The sequence below is a fragment of the Aptenodytes forsteri genome, unplaced genomic scaffold, assembly GCF_000699145.1.
Source record: "Aptenodytes forsteri isolate BGI_AS27 unplaced genomic scaffold, ASM69914v1 Scaffold9, whole genome shotgun sequence".
In the NCBI taxonomy this organism is placed as follows: Eukaryota; Metazoa; Chordata; class Aves; order Sphenisciformes; family Spheniscidae; genus Aptenodytes; species Aptenodytes forsteri.
This window is the reverse complement of record NW_008796217.1, coordinates 6,039,979-6,052,397: the sequence shown is the minus strand read 5'-3', so window position 1 is coordinate 6,052,397 and position 12,419 is coordinate 6,039,979. Positions and strand designations below refer to the sequence as shown.

The 12,419-nt window shown below is 37.0% G+C and overlaps 1 protein-coding gene across 2 annotated transcripts in view; it reads right to left on the bottom strand.

The window, feature by feature from the left end:
- The window catches only part of CMC1 (C-X9-C motif containing 1), a 41,856-nt gene that overhangs the window by 25,900 nt on the left and 3,537 nt on the right, over positions 1-12,419 (bottom strand). The gene's annotated exons all lie outside the window — the stretch shown is intronic.

Sequence of the window (12,419 nt, the reverse complement as noted above, 5' to 3'; positions counted from 1 at the left end):
TTGCTTGTGCAAAACCTGTAACACATGGGTTTTCCATATTTAAGAGCTCAATTTCTTCAGCGATATTTAGACTATACTTTTGTTATGCTTCTTAAACAATGAACAGAAAGCACACTGTAAGTTGGAGAGCTTATACACATTAAGAAGGAGCATTAAAAAAACCACTCAGAAAACACAAAGCAAAGAAACAAGAGGAGGAAATCAGGACAGATGAGGAATGACAAAGATTATTTACACCACAAAAAATAAAGAGTCCTTTTCATCATTGGCCTTATGAATTATTTTGACTGGGCTGTCAGATTCACTGTAGAAAATTACTACCCCAAAGGCAGAAAAAAAAGTAATGGGCAACAAAGTATAATATTAGTAGTTGCAGACTGTGGTCACTCTCGTTTACTGGATATAATTTTCTTCAACCTGAAAGCACTAGTTCTCCCTGTAAATTTAAGTGTCATTTTTTACGTTGTGACATTAAGGTTTTTTTGTTTTAAATTCACCATGCTCCTGAAAACAACTCTGGAATCTCAGGGCCCAACACCTTCCCTAAGTAATCTCAGAGACTCAGAGGTAGAAACAGTTTTCCAGGATGGTTACTGAACAAGCCTTTTACTTTCCCTTTTCTTTTTCCCCTTTTTGCGTTTTTTAGATAAAACGGATTATCCTATTTCTTCCATTCAAAGTGCTGCTTTTATTCAGACCACTACCAGGAATCTGCCCAATGTCCGAGAACATAAATGGCTTGATATACAAAGAAAAGTTAGTTTAGACATAAAAAAACCCCAAAACTTAAAAAACCAAAAAATATTCTTTGAACAGTAAAAAACACCTAAGCATTGGAACAGCCTGTCTACAGAAGCTGCAACATTAACCAGATTACAAGACAAACACAGACATACCTAGATAGGGCCACAAGAGAAGATGATGGCCCAAAGTGTCTTCTAAAAGTCCTTTCCAGCCCTGCATTCCTCTTACGCTTGATAAATGTGCCCTCCAATGCAGAAGTAATTTTCTAGAGCACTCAGGCTTGACAATCCCTTTATAGAATTGAAGCTAATGCTATTAAAGCACAGTTAGACCATTCTAGATTGCATCAAGAAGTCCTGCTTTCAGCTCTCTCCTACGTACTTCCACATTATACACTTCCTATACATTTCCCACATATTAAACAATAGCATTCAGAAGTCCTTTTTGCCAACGTAAGCTGTGTCTCCATAAAATTACTTTTAAAAGGTTAGATTGACAGTCTACAGCCACAGGTGAGATTACATCTCAAGCCACACCTTTGCAGTGCTTTTTCACCAACTTCACGAGCATCCCATTACAGCAAAGTGTATAGGATGTTTCTGTCACCAAGAAATAAAGCAAGACCTTTACCAAGCCTGGTATGCAAGTGTAATAATGAATTTACACACATAAGCAGACTGTATGATTAGTGTTTCAAAAAGGACTATTTAAATATCTTCAAAATATGTTGTTGATCTGGAAGCTTGGAAGGCATATTTAGTTTATATTGAAGAGGGGGAAAAAGAAGAATGACTAGATACTTCCTTGAGAGATTCTGGATCACAGACAGGAAGAAAGAAGGCTATGAAGTGTAAGACATTATATGTGATAAAACGCATACAAGGAAACCCTGAACTTGACTATTGGAGGTGAAAAAAGGCATTTCAGACCTAAAGAAACCTGTCTTTAAACTCATTTTAGGAAAAAGGTAAGAAGGCAGATCCCTTAATACCGTAATTAAAGTCCAAAATTCCCTACAACTATTTCAACTCCTTCCCAATACAGTGGGTATCAAGAGAAGAATCTGTTCACTCCATCCAAGGGAAATTTTCATGCATTGCTCTTATACACTATCTTCTTCAAAATTCCTAATTTAAGTTCCTTTCCTGCTCATTATCCCATCAGAATGATTACCTTCCATCCCTTACATGATTCCCTGCAAATCCTTCACTAGTATCCCTCTCAAATCTAGAATACAGCCGCTAAATTGTTTTTCTTGCTCCCTGATCATAAATTTAAAGCCTCATCCATATTCCAATGCTCTGTACAGCTTTAATATTCCTTATCCATCCCCTTTCACATCCTCTGACCAGCTCTGCAGCTCGATTCCTCATGCAAAATACTTCTCACCTTCTGTCATATGCTTACACTTCATGTAAAGGTATCTATCCTGATCTTAGGCAGCACACGTTCCAGGCACTCTTTTCTGCAAGATTCCTTTCTTCTTATTTTTGAGGGTGATAAACTCTTAAAAATAAAATTCAGAGGGATGACAATAGAGCACAAGTGTTTTATGACCTTTTATTACTGTAGCCTTTACTCCCTTCTCAAGCAGCAGACCTGTAAGTAGAACACTCTTCAGAGCACAGATCTCCCTACTCTTTTTCTATGCAGCACCACAGAGACAACTATTGGAAAACAATTACAATAGCAACAAAACTAAATTTGGGGGTGGGAAAGAGGGGGATTATTTTTTGTTGCCATTATTAAAAGGATCTGAACAATAATGTACACGAGTGTGGTTTTATGCAGCAACAGACAACATTGTTTCTACTTTAAAAAAAAGTTGTGCATTGTCAGTGGTGTTACCACAGGATCCATTAACTCCTGTATCAAAGAGTAAGTGCCAGAGGGACAACTCACTCAATTTAAGCTAAGCAATCTTTAGAACTACTGTTCCACAGCGAAAATCAAGTTTAAAATGTTTTCATCCCAAAACAGGTTGAAAATTTGAGATTTCATTAAACACACTCTGATGTTTCCAGAACACCAAAAAGCATGAAGAACACTTAAACCACCACATCTTGTCAAAAGTGTGTTTGTTTGCCAAACTGTATTTCAACTTTAACTTGGGTTGCCTGATAAGGCCTGTGTTTCCAGCCCTTTTTTTTGACTGGTTCTGCTGACTCATAATATTCCATGCAAAGCTATGTACAACAGGTATAGCTCTCTGGTCTACAGGAAATAATGGAGATGAAAACTACAACTCTCATAATGCACTGCCTCATAAAATCAAAGCATATTAGATGAACCTGCAATTATTATTATGATTCCTGTTTAGCTCAACTGGAATTAATACGTCATTTCAATTTTTGTGATTTGGATGAGCAATTTTCTTTGGCAAATACACGTGCCAACTTCGTGCATTTGATAAAGAAGAATGGTGGACAGAATTTTTCCCCTATTACCTTACCGTGAATATCATATGTTCTTTACAAAGTCAATACACTGCTTGTAGGCTATCTGAAAGCTCACTATTTATTGTATTTCTGAATACAAAGTAGCTACTTTTTGACCAAACTAAGTTCTATTTTCCACTACTGAACCTAATGGTATCTACACAACACATTCTGACTTCAACAGTTGAAAAATAACCTATTTTCTGTGTGAAAGTAACCGCAGGGTAATATTCATAATTCATATACAATATAAATATTTATACACATGCAAAGGGAATATAGCATGACCTCTTAAAAGTATTAGATTTATTTACACAAAGTGCTAACTGTGTTACTGTTGAATGTAGTATCTAAGAGGGGTTCATAATCCAAAACCACAAAGCAACTACTTAAAACATCTTTAAGGACATGCAGTTAAAATAAATTACCATAATGCACATGCACTGCCATTAACAATGCATTGCTATGTGCAACTATAATATGTGTCATGTAATATGCCAATACTCTAATACATAAGCCATGGTACCTGTAGGTTATCACCACCATCAATGAATGGATACCAAAAAACCCTACAGAATCCCAAGGATGCCCTCACTTGCTGGCAGTAAGAATGACTGACACAGAAGAATCAAAACATGTCAACTGGGAAAGAAAACTATGAGAAACAGCAAATACTGTATATAACATCTAAGAAAAGATACAAACCTGGTCTTGGTAAGAGGCTGCAACAATAACTACCCCAGCCTCCCCCTTTTGCAGGGAAGGAGAACTTGACTATGTCTCCCCTATCCACTGGCTGCTCCCCTATGGACACTCACCTCACAGACAGTCAGCAAAAGTGGTTCTGTAAAGACTGATCTAAACACCACGAAATACCTCAAGATCAGCAGCTACAGGCAAGTTTGTATTTCTCTATTTTTACAGCTTGCACCAAACCGACCTCACCAGGACCCTAAGACATAGGACCAGCTATTCAACCTAACAGTATAGAGTTTATCAGTGGAGAACTGGAAATAATTAGAGCACATAAAAGGCAATCTTAGCTTCAAAAGAGCTAAACACCACACATAACCCAGACAGATTCAATTCTTCAAAAGTCACAGGATATACATTAATGCTAGCATCCTTCCTGAAAGAAATTTTAAGAAAGGATGTCAAAGAGACTTGACACTTTTCTCATCACTGGGCAAGCTATTTCCAGGTACAGAAGTCACATGAAGAGAGAAGCAATGATCCAGATTTGATGGGGAGTTTGTCAGGGACTAGTGATATGACTAAAGGGTAGAAACAACTGATGAAGAGGATTTGGATCTTAATTCCAAGTCCAACACTTCCAGTGATCGAGGAAATGGTACAAAAAGACAAAGACAATTGTTTTTCTCCTTTCTTTATACACAAAGCACTTCCATTCTGCAGATGTTAAAACACTATCGATCCACAGTCTGAAAGAACAGTTTTCCTCCTAAAACTGGATCACCAACTTAACACCACAATATAATACTTGTATCCTGTCATAAAAGCTGCAAAAGAAGCAATCCTATTGTTCAATCTTCAGCACTTAGCTTGGTCAGTGCTCTTGTCATGGATATTACTGCCATGTACTACAATAATCCAAAACCATGCAGGTCTCTTCTATTTAAACCAGCATTTGTTAACATCATGTAATTAATTTATGCTATCTTAATATATTTATGCCGGACAGGGAAAGCAATTTGAAATTCAGGACCTTAACCAGAAACCAATAAAATCTCTTAACTTGCAAAAACCAAATTGAAAGACTGGACAAAACACAGGTAACCTATCAAGGTTGTAATCTATGAGCTCTGAAATACCAATATCACTTCAATATCTATACATAAAAATCTCTACCAGGTAACAGAATCAAAATTAAGACAGTGCTTGTAGGATATGGCAACCTGGCTGAAATTGATATTCATTAGAGTACTCTTTGCATGAATAGGAGCATTTGGACTCTATGGTCTTTATCAGAGCCCCAGCTGGTAATGGTTGAAGGTTAATGCCTTACCCCATTCTGTTCAATTTTCTGTCCTAATTAGTCCTCCAAATCTATAGCTGTGAGCACCAAGTGTCTGTGCTCAAAAGAAACTAATTAATGCTAGCAAATTAGATCAAGTCCAAAGATCCAACAGCCAAACTCTTAAATGCTCCTTGTTAATAGGAAGTGTAGCTGTCAATAACTGCTGTTGGTGGCTATAATGAGGCCTCTTTCTTTCATTGAAAGTGATTTCATTTCTCTTTGTCCTTGTAAAAGCTGTTCCATTCCCTAATAAAAAAATAAAAAACCCCACACAACTAAGTTGCAGTGGTAAAGCTAGCAGTCTGACCCATTTCTTGTCATCAGCTGGGTTGAAATGACATGGAGGGGGGAAGAAAAAAATAAAAAAATCAAATAGGGTAAGTCCCTTCCCTGAACATTTTCTTCAAAGTCCTAACACTAGTTAGAATACTTAAATTTCCATCACCAAGGAACACAATATGCTCTCATATTTCTTTTCTATAAAATCCCCTAAATTAGCTGAGAGTAGTTAATGCTGTAAGTATCATTAAAAAAAGACTATGAGATCTAGGATCTCATTTCTTCAAATTGTAATTTACATATAGCTGTTCTCTCCGCCCGGTTTGTTGGAGCAAAGCTCAGTATACCATAATCCCTCTAGAGATTAAATTCATTCACATAGTTAAATGTGATGATAACAAATTTTCATTGGAAATATATAGAGCTGAATCATTTTCGAAAATAAAAGCTATTATGCGCAAACAAGAACATCATATAAAAATTCAGTATTTTACTCTTGAGAAACCCTAAGCAGGGAAAAACACCTAGCAATTTATTACCCGTACTAAATATAGCTGTACGCTATCAAAACAATTTAAATAACTGACAACTGCACAACATGTACAACAGTAATCTCAATAGCTTCATATAGGGTCATGGGGTCACACACAATATGACTATAATGTACTTCAACATTCAGCTAATAAATACAACAACAGAGGATAACATTCTCCTCCCTTTCTCCACCTGCAGTTTTGTTACTGGATTGAACCTATGTTCTCAAATTGTATTAACCTCCCTCTCACAAAAATGAAGTTGCAGGTAATAAGGCAGCGTTCTTTTTTTACTCTCATAAAAGAGGGCTATTCCAGTCATAAAATCTATGATTCCTTCCATGTAACCTCTCAGGCTTTCCATCAAACTCTGACCAATATGTACACAAGCACGTTTAAGCAATTTCTGGTCACAGCAGCTCAATTTAAAAAAAGTTACCAGGAGTTGTCATGTTAACTCATTGATTTTTATCAGTTACTTGATCTTTTTGCTTTGGTCAGTTAGAAGATCACTGTAGTCCCAGATACTCCTAAACTACATGAAGAAAAAAATTGTAAGGACTATATTTTCACAATGAGGCAAAGCAGATGAGCAAAGTTCAGTTATAAATGGTGATTTTAGCTTTAATTTGCTTCAAGAAAGTAAGACTCATCAAAATTTTTAAATGTGAGCTGTCATGTAATTTCCCACTACTATCAGTCTTAGCATTTGCCAGTGTCAACCTCAGAACCATGACTGTAGGTACCAACAGGTTAATCCTCCCCCAGCATTCAGCAAGGGTTTGCATCAATTAACAGAACTTGGCCTGCAATACAAAGGAAAATGAGCAATACCACTGAGTAACATCAAGCTGAAATTTGCGAAGTATTTCACACATTTCATTATCTGTATTTCTGATACGAAAGTATATATAACAAGACTTTTCTTTGAAGAAGAAGAATATCTAATATCTTTAGAATATCTAAAGGTGTGCTTGGGCATTTAAATGTGTGGCATCACATGTAGTTCAATCAGAAATTTCTTTGGTTTTATGGGCCTTGATGTGTCAGGTGTAAGGGTCATGGTCTAGAGCAGGTGGCCCCTACGGGGACAGAGATAATGTCAGTGACAGGACTGTTGAGTAACTGCACATTATCAAAACTCTGGTTGACACTGGTCATGCTCTACTGTAGAGAAGCCTGCAGTAGTGTTGCATCCCATCATTTTCACTAAGTATCAACATGAGCCCTGAGGAAGAGAGAGGGCTAATGGGGAAACTGGAGAATGGGAGGAGGGTGGGTGCTTAGAAATGTCCTTTTCCAGCCACACTTTCCAAACCATTTTTTAAAGCCTTGCCAAGTATCTTAAAGAGTTTTTTCAGCAATGTAAATCCAGTTGCCCTAATTACACATTTCGTACCGACAACAAAACCAACGTAACAGTTTGCTCCAGGGAAGGTCCTCAACTCAGCACAGGTGGAAACATCCCCCTTTTGTCTCCCTCCCATTAAAAAAAAAGCAACAGAACAACTTGCCATCTTGGCCAAATTGGCATCTCCCACAACAAGCTTCAAATGAGAAATGGGCGCATTCTTATTTGCAGAGTCACAGGCAGGATCAGGTCTTCAATCATCCAAATTGTTTCCCTTACTTCATCACCTTCCTAATGGCAGAACCAGGCTGATTTGAACTATCCTTCCCTGTATTCACCCCAAAAAGTGTGTAGCTCAGTTTCCTACATGAACCCGGGAGCCTTACAAATGAGTCACAATTACAGAAGACATCTGCAAGTCACTCTTGGTGACCTTTAAAGGCCCAAACCCAGATCATGTATCAGTAGTAGACAACAAAATTTAGAAGAAAAAAATTTAGAACTAAAACCCCTTGTCTCTGGAGCAAGATTGCCTTTCTCCCAGCAAAAAAATTTTTGGGGTTTTGGGAAGTGGGGAGAATTGCTTTATAATACAACAAATAGACAAAACATATACAACAAATATAATACAAAATTATGGTCTCATGACTGACTTAATGATCCAGTACTTTCTTTTTGGGATGTCACCTTAAGACAACTTCTTCAGAGTCCAAACCCACAACCTGTCAAAGTTAGTCAGCTGTTTCTGTTTTTATTTTCCGAGCCAAGTGACCCAAAATCAAACCGAACTGAGCGTACAACCCTTAAAGTACTACTGTTTGTGTATTTCTGTCCTCAATGGTTCTTCTCTACGTAAACCCATCAAGTTAAAAATTTCAGAATTGTTAACTCTGAACAGCAGAATAAGTGCTCTTAAGAAATGGAACAAACATTTCTGTAGATATGATCAAGATCAACAAAAGCTCTTGCAGGTTTTTTTAGTGCATGTCCCCTGTTTAAGAGCACAGAGGAGCCATGGAAAGCACAGCATGACCAGAAGTTTTGATAAGCTAAAGATAACCCTTCTGATAAAAAAATGCTAACTTCAGGTTCCTGAAATTTACTATGATTTTGCTTTAAAGAAGTTTACTCAAGTGCAAATTTTATAACTGGAAATTAAAGCCAAAAACTTGACAATTTTAAAGGCAAACAGTTTGCTTAAGAAATTATTTCATAAAAGCAATGGATGAGGCGATGGCAAATAAATGCTCCTTTTAGCTACTTCAGTTCAAAAGCAGGTATTTTTATATGCCAAGGACACACTCATAAATACATAGATTTAATATTATTTCAGACAAATTCATGCTACAGTTTCTACAAATACAGTGAAAAGTTTCTGTATGATAATGTTGTTGGGTTTTTTTGTTTGCTTGTTTTTTAGGACACTTTTGATACTCCTATAATAGCCCACAATTTCACATACATATGGTGCATGGATATTAACACAGTAAACCCTATTTACATAATGGTCATGGAAAATTGACCAGTGTTTTGCAGAAAGCATGTTTACTCTCTTAACAAAATTACAAATATATCCATTTTCACTGAAAGTGCTTGAAAATCTTAAACACACAGAAATTATTCTGCAACTAAGATACACTAAATTCTTGAGAAACATACAGCGCACACAAGAACTATACTGGAACAATCTGAAAAAAGTTCAAAGTAAATTTAAATAGTCTAAGTAAAATGAAGTATGACCAGACACAATATTTAATTGTTCTTAAAAATTGTCAGATGAACACATTTTCATGGTTATTTCATCCCTAAGCTACTCTGGTACGCTAACACCCGAGCACAGCAATGGGTCACCCATTTAACCATGCTAGGGAAGCAGGATCACCTCTTGAGTTAACAAAACCTTTATTTTTTATTTATTTTTTAACCCTTAGGGTTTCTTTTCCCTGGATGGCTCTTGAACACGTGCTGGACAGGCTGTCACTACTTGCATTATTAGCTCTGATAAGCACACAGCTCTAGGTGGTATAGCTGCAGGCTAAGGTAACGGACTGTATACAGATGGACCCCCGTGCCCATGCAGAGCACTATTGAATGTATAGGGGCTCCCCATAGGGACAGATATGAACCTAGCATGATCAAGTAAATTGTAAAAGGCCCATACTTGTAGAATAGCTTTGTTTCCTATATTACCAATGCATTTACCACAATTTCCTAAAGACAAAATGAAACAAAGGTGTATTAATAGTAGTTGTTCAAACAAAATCAACATAAAGCCAAAAAATCCTACACTGAGAGCAAGTTAAATAAGTAGCTATGCCACTTAGTGTAAACAGCACAATTTCATGCACATGTGTGCACTCTGTAGCACACAAACCGGATCGCAGGAGTTTTGATTACTTAATTACACAGCTTATGTTCATAGCTTATAATTGTTTACGGCATAAAAACCATAGCCTATTTACTCTGATTAACACCTATCCCTGTGTACTAACAAGACAAATTTATTCCAGGAATAATTTCACAATGGATTTAAGAGATGATAAATTCTTCTGTTCACAAAACTGCTTAAACTTCATTTCCCGTGGTTTGGTCTCTCCCCCTCATCCAGATTAAAAGGTGTACAACAAAATAGCTGAACTGATGCTACCACCTTGTTTTTAATAGGGATATGAATGTGGGGTTTGCTTGTCTATTTGATCATAAAAATTGCATCAGAAATATTCAGTTTCCACCTCTAACCTCCACACAATTTGATCAAAGCTGGCTTACAGGTAACAGAGGAATGAGGGGGAGACAGATGCATCCACAAACCTCATTTTCCTAAAGATACACAACTGAACGCTATTCAGGAGAAAGAAGATAAAAATTATAGCTTTGCCTAACACACACACAAAAAAAAAGGCATTTTGCTTTGAAATTTATGGAGGCAAAAACATGGAGAAACTGCAAGGTAATGGTCCACAACTCACAGCTCCAGAATTTCCAATACTGGTTGCTGCCACAGAAAATTAAGATGCTGAAACCAAAGTCCTCATCCTACACAGAGAAAGTTCAGAAGAGAAAAACACACACACACACACACACACCCCCTTTGGTCTACCCCCAAAAATAGCATGCTCTCAAAATATTTTTAACTGATGTCCTCTTTCAATGGCCCTCATTACTGTAATTGCTTTTCATCTTCATTTTTTTTTCTCCAACAAGTATAGAGTTCAAAGTAAAAATGATTCAACTATCATTCAAATGAAAAAAGGTGTATTAAGTCCTTCTGGCAGCACTGGAAGTTACCTGTCGTGATGCCACTTTCCTTTGGCAGATATTCCCAACTCTCTTCCCACTTACTCATCTCAAAATTGTTATAACAGTACTCCTTTATGTCTTTTGGGGAACCCCTAAAAGCAGCTGCTTGAAAATATGCTGGTCCACTTCAACTAGACTTGACTCTAAACCTAGTGATAAATGTCTAGAAGCCTCCTTTGAAGATTCTTATGTGATAGTGAAAGACAACAAGCTACATGCCCGTGGGGGAACAACTGTTCTTCCTGCCATGGTAAAAATCGCTGAAATAATACACGCAAAACAATATGGTAACAAACTAAAATGCACTGCTTTGTCAGTAAGTACTCTTGGTTACACAGTGTGGGAGGTTTGCTATACAGCTGGATGAAAGTACAGATGTTTCTAACTTCTCTCAGCTTTATGGTATTTGCATTTCAATCATGAAATGCACAGAGAACTTACTTTTTTTTTGTGAGCCACTGAAGGAGAGATGTACCGGGGAAGACATTCTCAACGGGAAATGGCTTCTTTAATAAAAACCAATGTTCTATGGAAAAACTGTGCAAGTGTAACCACTGATGGAGTGGCTGCTTTGACTGGAATAAAAAAATGATTCCAGGGTAAGGTTACAGAGAGAGCACCGCACATGGAACTGCTTCATTGCATCCCTCGTAGCCGAGCTATTGCAGCGAAGAAGTTGGAGCCAGGAGTGCACAAAGTGCTACGGGGTGACATCGATGTGGTTCACTTTATAAAAACAAGCCCTTCAAATAGTAGCATCTTCACCAGACTTTGTAATGAGATGGGGAGTGACCATGAAAATCTCTTGCACCGCGCAGAGGTTCGCTGGTTATCTTGTGGCAAAGTGCTTGAAAGAGTTGTCAAACTTTATGCATTTTTCTTTTACAAAAAGGCAAGTGTTCCAAATTTGCTGACCTTTTCAGCGGTGACAGGTGGCTGTGAGTAGTTTGCTACCTAGCAGATATTTCCAAAAAACCCCCACACTTAATGTGTCCCTTCAAGGTGAAGGTGATGTTTTAACAGTGAGTGAGAAGTAACTGCTTTTCAAAAGAAACTCATGCTATGGAGAGAGCATTTTGAAAATGGATGTTTGGAAATGTTCCCCTCATTACACGATTTGTTTGTTTGTTTGTTTTGTTGCTGAACACAGTGTGAGTATGTCGCCTATAAAACCTCTTGTATCTGTACACTTTAAAAACGTGGAAGCAGAATTTTCTAACCTATTTAAAAATCTTCCAAATGAGAGTCTCAGTGGGTTTTGAACCTATTTGTTAACAATATAAACGTGCAACACCTTCCGATTACTTTGGAAGAAGAACTAATTGACATCAGGGAAGATGGTCATTTACTAACCCAATTTCAAGAAAAACCTTTGCAAAACTTGTGGATGGGACTGAAAAATGAGTATCATGATTTAGTAAGTGCAGGCAATGATGCACTTCTTCCACTGGGGTCTACGCATCTTTGTGAGGTATCTTTTTCAGCTATGACACCCATTAAAACCAAGTATTCAAATAAACTGAACTTAGAACCAGACCTTTGAATTGCTGTATCACAAAGTGTTAAACAAAGATTTTAAAAAATAATGAAGCATATTCAATCATATAGCTCTCAAAAAAAATATTATTAATAAATATTTTTCGAGCAAAAAGGTTTTTGTACCATTGATAAATAACATAAAAATTATTTTAAAGTACTGTTTGTTTCACCTTTATCTCATCCTTTTTTAATTTATA